A 12,327-nucleotide genomic window follows, 5' to 3' on the forward strand; every position below is an offset into this window, starting at 1 on the left:
TAGGCACCACGGTTTGAGGTATCTGAAGCTCTTGTAGAAACTGCTGTAAGGACATAATTTCTATTTGAACTGTACACATAGCCCTGTATTCTCCCTCCGTGCTACTTCAACTCACTTTAGTTTGTTTGTTGCTCTTCCAAGATATAAGGTTGTTCACAAGATGTACACAGAATCCAAAGATAGACTTTCTATCCTCCAAATCCCCTCCCCAATCTGTATCTGCAAAAGAGAAAATTCAAAAATCAGCAGCTTTTGTAAACACAATCCCATGATCCAACGTACCTTGCAAGTATCTGAGGATCATTTTTACACTGTTCCAATGAAGCAAAGTTAGGCCGTGCACAAATTGAAACACATGATTAATAGCAAATGTGATAGCAGGCCTTGTCATAGTTAGATACTGCAGTGCATCCACTATATACCGATATTGTGTTGGATTTTCAAACGGTTCTAAAGCATTAGAGAAGAGTTTGACATCTATAGCCATTGGTGTAGGTAATGGTTTAGAATTATGCATTCTCGCCTTTAGAAGCAACTCTCTTGTGTATCTGGCCATAGAGAGCATCACGTCACCATGAGGGAGATAAGTTGCCTCTAAGCCTAAGAAGTGGTTAAACCTGCCAAGTGATAAACCCCAATTTTGTAGTTTATCTTGTGTTGATTTTAGGGGATTTTGTTGATACTTTCTGCAATTATCCGTATGAAATGCATGGTTTTGTGTTTCCTTCCTTATTTTTGCTTCATGGTTGAAACATGCTTATTTGACCCTAAAAATGCTATATTTTAATCTCTTCTATCACCATCTGATGCCGTGATGCATCTATTAAGTGATTTCAGAGTTTACAGGGCAAGATTGGTCTAGAAGATGGAAAGGGAGCATGCACAAGTGGAAGGAATATGAAAAATGGATCTTTGGAGAATTAGCACCGACGTGCACGCTTGGGAGCATAGTTCAGCTTGGCACGCGAGAGTTGGCGCATTCGCGTACGTTGGCAAAAACTCCATCGACACACACACGCGCATGACGCGTACGCGTGGATTGTAAATTCATCGGCGCGCATGCGTGACCGACGCGCACGCGTAATGCGCAGCACGTGACCTCATTAATGAACTCGTGGCTGGCGATTTTTGAGGCTCTCCAGGCCCAAATTCAAGCTGATTCTGCATAGAAAAGACCCAAGGAACCAAGGGAAAAAGGGGGGATCATTCATTACACACTTAGACACAATTCTAGCTAGTTTTTGGTTCATGTTCTTCTAGAGAGAGAAACCTTCATTCTCCTATAGATCTAGTTTGATTTGATCTTTCCTTGTTAAAATTCTGAATTGGGTTTTGTTAATTTCTAGTTTTGATTACTTAATTTGGATTCTCTAGTATAATTTTGTTTAGATCTTGTGTTGGATTTATATTTTCTTGTTAATTCCCATTTTCTTCTCATTTTATGAGCTTTGTAGATCTTGAATTTCTATTAATGTATTGATGTCTCCCATGATTAATAGTGTTGTTTGAGTTGTTTTCAATTGATAATTGTTAGTGGGTATCTTTAATTTCCAATTTAATTACAATTCAAATATGTTTTTTACTAATGCATGCTATGTGTTTGATGAAATGTTTCCTTTAATTATGGAGTATAGTTTTTCTTACTCTTGGCCTAGGCTAAAGGAATTGGGTAAACTTGAGTCATTGGGTCTAATTGATTTGGTGATTTGAGAATCCTTAGTGGTCAAGGTGATACCCATTGATACTAATCTACTACTAAGTCAATTGGTAGTTGGATTGGGACTTATGAGTTGAGATTGATCAAGCCACTTGATGTACCTTAAGCTTAGGAGTAGACATTACATACTTAAAGCTTTTAGATGTAGATTTAGTGAGTTTGGTTCCTCATAATTGTCAAGATATGGTTATTAGACAAGGATGGTGATCTCAATTCCTATGCTTAGCCAAGAGTCTCCTTTTATTATTCATATTTGAAAACCAAAAATCTCAATTGCTTGATTCTTGTCTTAGTTCTAGAGTAGAATTAGATAGATTATATGTTCTCTTGTTAGATTGAAATGGCTCACATCTTGCTTTAGTTATTTGATTTAGTTTCTTGCACTTTAAAATTCATTGCATATTAAGTATAGTAGTTAAATTTTGATCATGACTTTCAACCCCAGATTTCTAACCAATGTTGATGCACATGTTTTACCATTCCTTGTGAGATGACTCGAAGTTTGAATACTTCGATTTACTTTTATTGGGGTTGAACTTTGTGACAACCAATTCTTTAAAAATTTGATGGAGAGTTGTTTGTTGGTTGAGAGCTATACTAGCAACGAAAATATTTGGTGAAATTCTTGACCGACGATAGTTCTCCTATCACCAAGATCTTTCAGCGAAAAAAATCTGTTCAATTGAGATGTCAATAGTTCAATTTTCTTTGAATTATTGCCTGTTAAAATAATGTCATTCACATATACTAATAAATAGATTACATGAGACTGATTATGTTTGATGAACAATGAAATGTCTAATTTTGTATTGCTAAAATCAAACAGGAACAAGGTATCTTCTAATGTCTTGAACCAAGCTCTAGGAGCTTGTTTCAAGCTATAAGTTGCTTTATTTAGTTTGCAAACTAAAAGACTATTAGTACTAACATATCTTTGTGGTTGGGTCGTAAAGACATTCTCTTCCAATCTTTCATTCAAGAAGACATTATCAAAGTCAAATTATCTTAATGGCCAACCTAAGAAAACTGCAATAGTTAAAATGAATCTCACTGTGGTTGGTCTAATAACTGGGGAATAGATTTGCTCATAGTCTATCCCCTCCTTTTGATGAAAATCTTTACGTACCAACCTTGCCTTATACCTGAGTATCTCACGATTTTGATTATTTTTTATAGCAAAGACCCATTTGCTTCCTATAATGGTTAAGTTTTGTGGTGGTTCAGTGAGAATTCAGGTCTGACACTGCTATAATGCTTGTATCTCTACATCCATTGCCTTTTTTCAATGTGAACAGTTAAGGGCTTGATTGATAGTAGTTGGGGTATGATGTATAAGGTCAGTGGTTTGTGTGAAAAATGACTTAGACTTACGGATGCCTGCCTTTGATTTGGTGATCATAGAATGAGTATTTAAAGGTATAATGGGAGGTAAATTTGTCTCAAGGTCAGTGATAGAAATGAGTGTGGGATAGTGTGATCGAGTTTGAGGTGGTACGGGTTGAGGGGTAGGCTGAGCAAGAGTAGTGGAAGGATTAGCTGATGCCAATGTAAGAGGGGAAGTTGGCGAACAAGGTTACTGTGTAGAGAGCGAAGGTGGTGAAGGATGATCAATTACAAATTTAGTCAATTCTGCAGTATCTGCAACAGTCTCTATAGCAGATTGGATTGAGATATCACAAAACATAGATTGATAAGGAAACAAATTCTCAATAAAAATTATATGTGTTGCAATATATATCTTACCATTCTTATTCATACATTTGTAACTTTTGTGCGTAGAATCATATCCAAGAAAGAGGCATAAATCAGACTTATAATCAAATTTATGTCTATTATAGGGTCTTAAATAAAGAAAGCAAGCACATCCAAAAACTTTAAAGAAGGCAAAGTTTGGTTTATGATGGAATAGAATTTTATAAGGACTCTTATTGTTTAAAACCTGTGTAGGCAATCTATTTATGATATAGACAGAGGTAACAAATGAATTTTTGCCAAAATTGGAAGGGAAGAGATGCAAAAGCAAGAAGGGATAGCCCTATTTTTGTTATATGTCTGTGTTTTCTTTTCACACTTCCTTGTTGGTGATGTGTGTAGGGACACGACTGTCTATGGTGAATGCCCTGAGTGTTAAGAAAATGATGAGCGGATAATTTATACGCTTTTTGGCATTGTTTTTAGGTAGCTTTTATTATATTTTTATTAGTTTTTATGCAAAAATAAAATTTCTAGACTTTACTATGAGTGTGTATTTTTTTCTGTAATTTCAGGTATTTTTTTGCTGATGTTGAGGGACCTGAGCAAAAATCTGATTCAGAGGCTGAGAAAGGACTGCAGATGCTGTTGGATTCTGACCTCCCTACACTCAAACACGTTTTTCTGGAGCTATAGAATTCCAATTGGCACGTTTTCAATTGGTATGGAAAGCTAACATCTTGGGCTTTCCAGTAATGATTAATAGTTTATATTTTGCTTGAGATTTGATGGCCCAAACTGGCGTTCAAATGCCAGCCAGAGACCCTTTTCTGGTGTAAAATGCCAGAACTGGCACCAGATTGGAGTTAAATGCCCAAAATGGCATCCAAGCTGGCATTTGATTCTAGAAAAGGCCTATGCACATGTAAAGCTCAATGATCAGCCCAAGCACACACCAAGTGAGCCTCGGAAGTGAATTTCTGTACTATCTGCACTTAGTTACTTATTTTCTGTAATCCTTAGTAACTAGTTTAATATAAATAGAACTTTTTACTATTATATTCGGGGCTTATGACATTTTTCACATTTAGGGAGGATGGCCATTCGGCCATGCCTAGACCTTTTTCTCTTATGTATTTTTCAACGGTGGAGTTTCTACACCTCATAGATTAAGGTGCGGAGCTCTGCTGTTCTTCATGAATTAATGCAAGTACTATTGTTTCTCTTTCAAGTCACACTTACTTCTTCTCCAAGATATACTCTCGTAGTTAATTCAGTTAAGTCAAAATGAAGGGATGATCCGTGACAATCACCCACTATCTTCGTTACTAGCTTAGCCAAGATTAGATCTGCGTGCCTGACAATCACAAGCGATCTACATGATGTTCAACGTAGTCATTGGATGACAGCCGGAGTATAGTCTCTTGGGTCTCTGATCCACGGATTTGACTTGCCTCTCCTCACAACAGAGTATTCGAATCCGTGAGATTAGAACCTTTGTGGCAGAGGCTAGAACCAATTGACAGCATTCTCGAGATTCGAAAAGTCTAAACCTTGTCTGTGGTATTCTGAGTAGGATCTGGGACGGGATGACTGTGACGAGTTTCAAACTCGCGAATGTTGGGAGCAGTGACAGTGTGCAAAAGGATAGAGAGATCCTATTCTGATACAAGTGAGAACCGACAGATGATTAGCCGTGTGGTAGCTGTGCCTGGTATTTTTCGTTCGAGACGAGAGATCCGATAGTTGATTATCCATACAGAAATCATACCTGGACCATTTTCACTGAGAGGACAGATGGTAGCCATTGACAACGGTGATCCACCAACATACAGCTTGCCATGGAAGGGAGCACGCACGACTGGATGAAGACAATAGGAAAGCAGAGTTTCAGAAGCAACAAAGCATCTCCAAACGCTTATCTAAAATTTCCACCAGTGAATTACATAAGTATCTTTATTTTAATTTAAATTTTATTTATCTTTCAATTATCAAAACTCATAACCAATTGAATCCGCCTGACTAAGATTTACAAGATGACCATAGCTTGCTTTAAGCCAGAAATCTCCGTGGGATCGACCCTTACTCGCGTAAGGCTTTATTACTTGGACAACCCAGTGCACTTGCTGGTTAGTTGTACCGGAGTTGTGAAAAGTGTGATCACAATTCCATGCACCAGAAAATCAACAAATGTTGTAGATAGAAATTCACCTCCTTTATCAATTTGTAAAGCCTTAATCTGGTGTCCTTTCTGTTTTTCCATAAGTTTTTTATAGTTTTGAAAAGCTAGTAAAGATTGAGATTTATTTTCAAGCAAGAAGATAACTGTAAATTTAGAAAAACCATCAACAAAGCATGCATAGTATCTAAATCCATTTCTAGAATTAACTGGGGCAGGTCTCCAAATATCAGCAAAAATACATTCTAATGGTTGATGATATGTAGTTTGTGTTTTATTAAAGTAAAGTCTATGTATTTTAGCCAATGGACAAATTTCACACGTACATTGTAAAGATGATCCAAAATTAGAGATAGGAATAGAACATTGGTTCATTACTATATGAATTATTTTTATTACACAGTGGCCAAGTTTTTTATGCCACAAGATTGTATTATTACTATTCTTATTACAAGAACTATTAAAAGTACAAAAATTAGGGGGATTGATTTCTTGATTGCTAATCCTATCTGAGTTACATTGTACTGAACTAGAAGAATGATTATTACTAAAAGGTTTATGAGAATAGGTAGAGTTATAAGACAAAGTAGGTTTCTCAGAAGCATGCCTAGGAACTATGAGATTGTGAAAGAAATAGATCCCATTTCTAGCTATGCCCTGTAAGAGAAAATTCCTAGTAGCCTGATCACAAATAAAGCAGAAATCAGGCCAAAATTCAAAAAAGACACCATTATCAGTTGCAAACGTGAAAACGCTATGTAGATTTTGGGAAATTTGAGGCACATGGAGTAAATTTTGTAATTGAAAAGTAACATTAGCATATGGATCATGAAAAATTGAAGAACCATAGTTTGAAATTGCAATACCTGAACAATTACCTACATACACTTGATCGAAGTCATTGTTGCTCGCAGTGGAAGTTGGCAAATTGGATGGATCTGGGGTCAAGTGATGGCTCGCACCAAAATTTACAAGCCATGCAGCATCACTTATAGAGGAGAAAAAGCCTGTGAGATATGCAGTTGGTTGATGAAAACTTGAAGGGGGTGGTGGAGGTTGAGCATTAAGGTAGGGAGGATGAGAAGATGAGGTAGGGTTTCCAAAATTAGGGTTGAAAGACTGATCAAACCTATGACAGTAGTTCAATACCACATGACCCATCATTCCACACAGTTGACACTTTATTCTTATGTTATTGTTGTTGTATCCAAATCTACCTCATTCCCTACTATTTCTGCCTCCACGTCCTCTTTTAAAAGCATTACCTTAGTTGGGATCAAAATTCTGAGAAGGGTTCTGCACATAATGGGCTACAAGCATGCCAGAGGTTGGTTTCTTGAAGCGTTCAAGCATTTCTTCATGGAAAAGCAAAAATGCTTCAGCCTCTACATTCCTAAAAAATCCTCTCTTGCTATTACGAAAGAAATATGTACTGTATATTCTTCAGAAAGACCTTCAATAATAGCCTAAAGATGATCATCTTCTGCCACTTCATATCTCACAGCAAATAGAGAGTCAACAATTCTTCTAGTTTTAGACAAGTAATCAGTAGCGGAACCTATTTTCTTGCATGATCTCAATTGGCTCTTGAGACTTTGAACACGAGCAGAGGAGACTGCCTGAAAGTAATCATCAATCTTCGCCCATACTTCAGAAAATCTTGAGAGATGATTTAATTTGTTCTTGAAGAAATTAGTTATGGAAGCAACGAGCCATGTTGTGAGGGTTCTATTTCTCTGGCGCCAGATTTTGTATTCTTCGGATTCTATAACCGTTTTCTTGGTAGCATCAGTTGTAAACTACTCAGGAATCTTGGAGGGGTCAAGATGACTTTCAAGACCAAGACTCTCAATAGTGAGAATTGCAACATACCTTCATGTAGAATATTTATCTTTATTTAGTTTTTTAACAATTAGGGAGAAGATCTTCTTTATTGAATCAAAAAGGATGGTTTTCATTGTGGAGCTGAAACTAAGCAATAGGCTCTTGATACTATAAAAGATTCAGAGAAGGTAAGAAAGAACAGTAAGTCAGCTCTATGAGAAAGAATAGTGATAGGTTTGAATAGAAAGGAAAAATTAAAATAAAGACAAAGACTTATAATGAGAGTAATCAAGCATAATATCATTTTAGAATTACACCCTATATATATATACACACACACGGCTAGTGACTATTGAAGTTCAAGACTTATCAAGAAAGACACTAGTAACTAATCAAAAAAGACAGCATGTAGTTTTGCATATTGTTATTGTACACTTTTACTCTTTATCCATAATACTTCAAACTTTCAATAAAAATTAATTACAATGCCAAGGAAGCAAAAATGTAAAGATGTTAATCGTCTTGAATTTTATATTATCAATTATCTCTGCCATTTTGATTATGTAAGTTTATTTTTAAATTTTTTTATGTAACATAAATATTATAAATAATGTTAAAAAATAAGATTGTTAATAATAGTTAGTGTAATAGTTAGAAATATATATTTAAATCTGGTTACTAAATATTTTAATCAATGATAATATTTATATTAGACTAATGTAGTAGATTAGTAAAAAATATATGTTTAGAATTGTTTGTAATAATTTTGATAATTATAATTAATTATTATTAGAGTTACGCTATTGGTATTATTGTATAATTTTTGTAAAGTAGATTTTATAGAATATTATATTTTTGCTTCGGTAATAATTATTTATTTATTGTTCGATATTTAATTAACATAAATATATTATAATAATATTATTTTCGTATCTTCATTTTCGTTTTCGAATGATTTTTTTTAATTAAATTAGTCCCTAAAAGATAAAATGTTAGTCAAATTAGTCCTTCCGTCAATTGGATGATGACGTGTCATGTTAAGTGCCACGTGGCATGCTGACGTGACACGCCACGTGGCAGGTCAGTAATACGTGGCACGCCACGTGACAGGTCAGTGATACGTGGCATGCCACGTGTCACTTGACATATAAAAAAATTTTCTACTAGTAAAAATAGTTGTTGAAAGTCCAGACATAAGTTATTTTCATCCCTCAAATTTTAAAAATTAGTAAATCTAATCCTTATATAATTTTTTTATAATATTAAATTTATAATATTTTTTTATACTACTAATTTTAATATTATTTTTTAAATCTTAATAAACAAAATTTTCTTTACATAAAATAATAAAAATAATTAAATTTTTATAAAGTTATTTTGTCATTTGTATTTTAAAATTTTATATTTTCAAATTGTAATTTTTTATGTGAAATTTTTTTTATTTAAATGAGTTTATCAAATTATTGTTGTTGATTATATATTTAAAAATTTAATATTTTAAATTTTACTAAATAATATAGTAATTATTTTAAATTTTAAATCTTTTAAATTTTTTAAAATTATAATTTTTATTATTATTTAATTTATATAGTAAAACTCAATAATTGAAAAACTGGTTTATGGAATCACTTTTTGAATATTTCATTTAAAATAAAAGGAATTTTATTTTAATACGAAGCATATCTATTTATATAATGTACTAGTGTGGAGTAGCCTGTGTTATGCATAGGTATAATGTTTCCTATTTCATTTTATCTCATTGATTTGTGAAATTAAAAGAAAAATTATATAATCTATCACAAACATATGAAACACACAAAAATTTATTATTATGTTTGCATGTATTACGCTTAAGAAGCAATTCATTTATAATAATAATAATTAACCAACAAATTTTCAATATTTTGTAAAGTTTGGAATTGAAGTAAAATTTGAGGATCTTCTTGGATTTTGACTCTAAGTATCACTACCATTACCTCCTATATATAAGTAATACCGTAATGGAAAAAAAATGTAATAGAAAAAAATAGTGGTATAACTTTGTTTAGGTTAACATACATAAATTTTGATTTTGAGCATATAACTTTGTTTAGGTTAATAAATACATACATTTCAAATTTGAGTATATATATATTCCAGTAAAATGTAGTAATGTAATAAAAAAGGTTTTAGAATAGAAAAGAATAAGAGAGATTTTGAGAAGAATTAAAAGAGTTAATTTTATGAAGAAAAAATAAAAAAATTATATAAGGACTAGTTTGACTAATTTTTAAAATTGAAGGATAAAAATGACTTACGTCTGGACTTTCAAGGACTATTTTGATTAATAGAAAATTTTTTTATACATCAAGTGACACGTGGCATGCCACGTATCACTGACCTGTCACGTGGCACGCCACGTGTTACTAACTTGCCACGTGGCGTGTCACGTCATCATGCCACATCTAATTGACTGAAGGACTAATTTGACTAACAGTTTATCTTTTAGGGACTAATTTGATTAAAAAAAAATAATTCGAGGACGAAAATAAAGATTGCGTGATCTTTCAGGGACGAATTTGAACATTAACCTTAAATTTGCCATACGGTTTAGAATTTATTTATTAGTTATTATTATTAGTAAGTTAGTATTTATTATTAGTGAAATAAGAGTTATTACTCGGTAAATTATTTATGAATAAATAAATAATTATGTAGATAATAATTTAATAAAAATTTAGGAAACAATTTATTAAAATATTTAATATGAAAAATATTATCATAATGTTTTCAAAATAAAAACTATTCGAAATAACTTTTAGTTTTATTAATTAAATTTAGAATTTAAATTATTATTATTCTGAAGTTTAGTAAACTGGATTTAGTAAAATCAATTTTTTTGGTATTTTTAATAATTAATGGTTATTGTTAAATATTTAATTAATATGTTTTGTATAGTTAACTTTACAAATTTTTTAATAATGATAGTTAAATAATTTTTTTGGTATTTATGCATACATGCTAGTTACTAAGTTAACTAATTAATAGTAAGTTTAGTATTAGTTTAATAAATTAGTTATTATTATTAAAATATTATTAATTTTTAGTAGTAAATTAGTAATTATTAATTATTTGACTAATAGTTTACTATGTTTTTGTAGAGTTCATAGAATTTGACATGTAACCACCTACTACTTCTGGATTGGTACAATCATAATGTGGAGGAGCATTTACGGTTTACTAATTTTTATCACGTTTCTCATATTGGAATAATTCAATGTCAAAAAGCAATGGTAAATGCTCTAGTCGAGAGGTGGCACTCAGACACACACACATTTCACCTTCCGGTTAGTGAGTGTGCTGTGACACTGGAAGATATGGCTGTTATTCTTGGTCTTTCGACAAACGATCTTTTAGTGACAAGAGTGACTATGAGTACTCACGAAGCCTTAGAGGCTGAGTGTTTGCTCCAATTTGGGGTTGCACCGAGAAAGTCAGACTGTAGAGAAAACTTCATAAAATTGATGTGGCTTTGGGATTTAAAAAATTGTTTATAGTCGATTGACGAAAATAGCATTTAGAGGTACGTGAAGTGCCACATTATGTTGTTATTTGGTACGATCTTGTTTGGAGACAAGTTTGGGGCAGCTGTGAACTGGAAATTTCTACCTTTGCTTTATGATTTTGGAAGTATCGGCTTGTATAGCACACCTATACAGAGCGTTATGTAGGGTATCTCGTTATGACTGCAACGAAATTGATGGTTTACTAACACTTCTGCTAGCTTAGACTTGGATCCGTCTACCATTCTTGCGTCGATTCTTAGGGAACCCCGCAGTTTTCCGCTTGCAAACAGGTAATATTATCGACTAACATCGTATCTTCATATTTAGAATCAAATTGTATTAATGAAATAAATCATATTAGGTGGCATAACTGGGAGTGTGAAGACCAATGCTATAGATTTCTTAGTCTTGCTCACTTTAGAAAGTCGTTGGATGATCTTCAGGAAGGCCAGGTATGTTGTTATTAAAGAAGTATTTGTTTCGGGTTTAGTCTTATTATTATTTGGCTTGTAATCATCTGTTTCTTTTATTGAGTGGAGTTTGTGTTGGAGGCCTATGGTGTTGATCGCATTGAGCTAAATATAATTCTTGCAGACATCTACATGGACTCAGTTATGTGGAGTGTTACGGTGCCATTGATATCATTTGAATGCATTGAGTAGCATGCAACCAATAGGTTTATGTGATAGTTTGGTTTCATCCAGGAAGTTCCTCATCAGGAGCGGAGTCTATACAAGGCACACGGGGAAGTCTTGATTGGTCCTAAGAATCTTGACTGGTTCACAGGCACGAATCATTTATTTTGAGTGATGTAGTGGACAAACAGGTATAATCACGTTCTTACTGAGCTTCCTGTGCCTCAATAGCATCCCTTAGAGATTTACATGTATTGGTACCGTGCAAAGGATTGCAACAACTTAAATTTGTCGGATCTTGTAGTTAATATTTGGAGACTCTAGTAGGAGTGATGGTGGTCGAGGGATTCTTAATAGCTGAAATTCACGACGTGTTTCAATGGGTCTAATTGAAGAAAATACTAAGACAATTGAGCAAGAGACTGATGACTGATGAGCGGATATTTTATACGCTTTTTGATAGTATTTTCATATACTTTTTAGTATGTTTTAGTTATTTTTTATTATATTTTTATTAATTTTTATTCCAAAATTATATTTCTAGACTTTACTATGAGTTTGCATATTTTTCTTTAATTGTAGGTATTTTCTGACTGAAATTAAGAGACCTGAACAAACATCTAATTCAGAGGCTGAGAAAGGACTGCAGATGCTGTTGGATTCTAACCCTCCTGCAGTCGAAATGAATTATTTGGAGCTACAGAAGCCCAACTAGCACGCTTTCAATTGAGTTGA

The sequence above is a fragment of the Arachis hypogaea genome, chromosome 3 (assembly GCF_003086295.3).
Source record: "Arachis hypogaea cultivar Tifrunner chromosome 3, arahy.Tifrunner.gnm2.J5K5, whole genome shotgun sequence".
Lineage (NCBI taxonomy): Eukaryota > Viridiplantae > Streptophyta > Magnoliopsida > Fabales > Fabaceae > Arachis > Arachis hypogaea.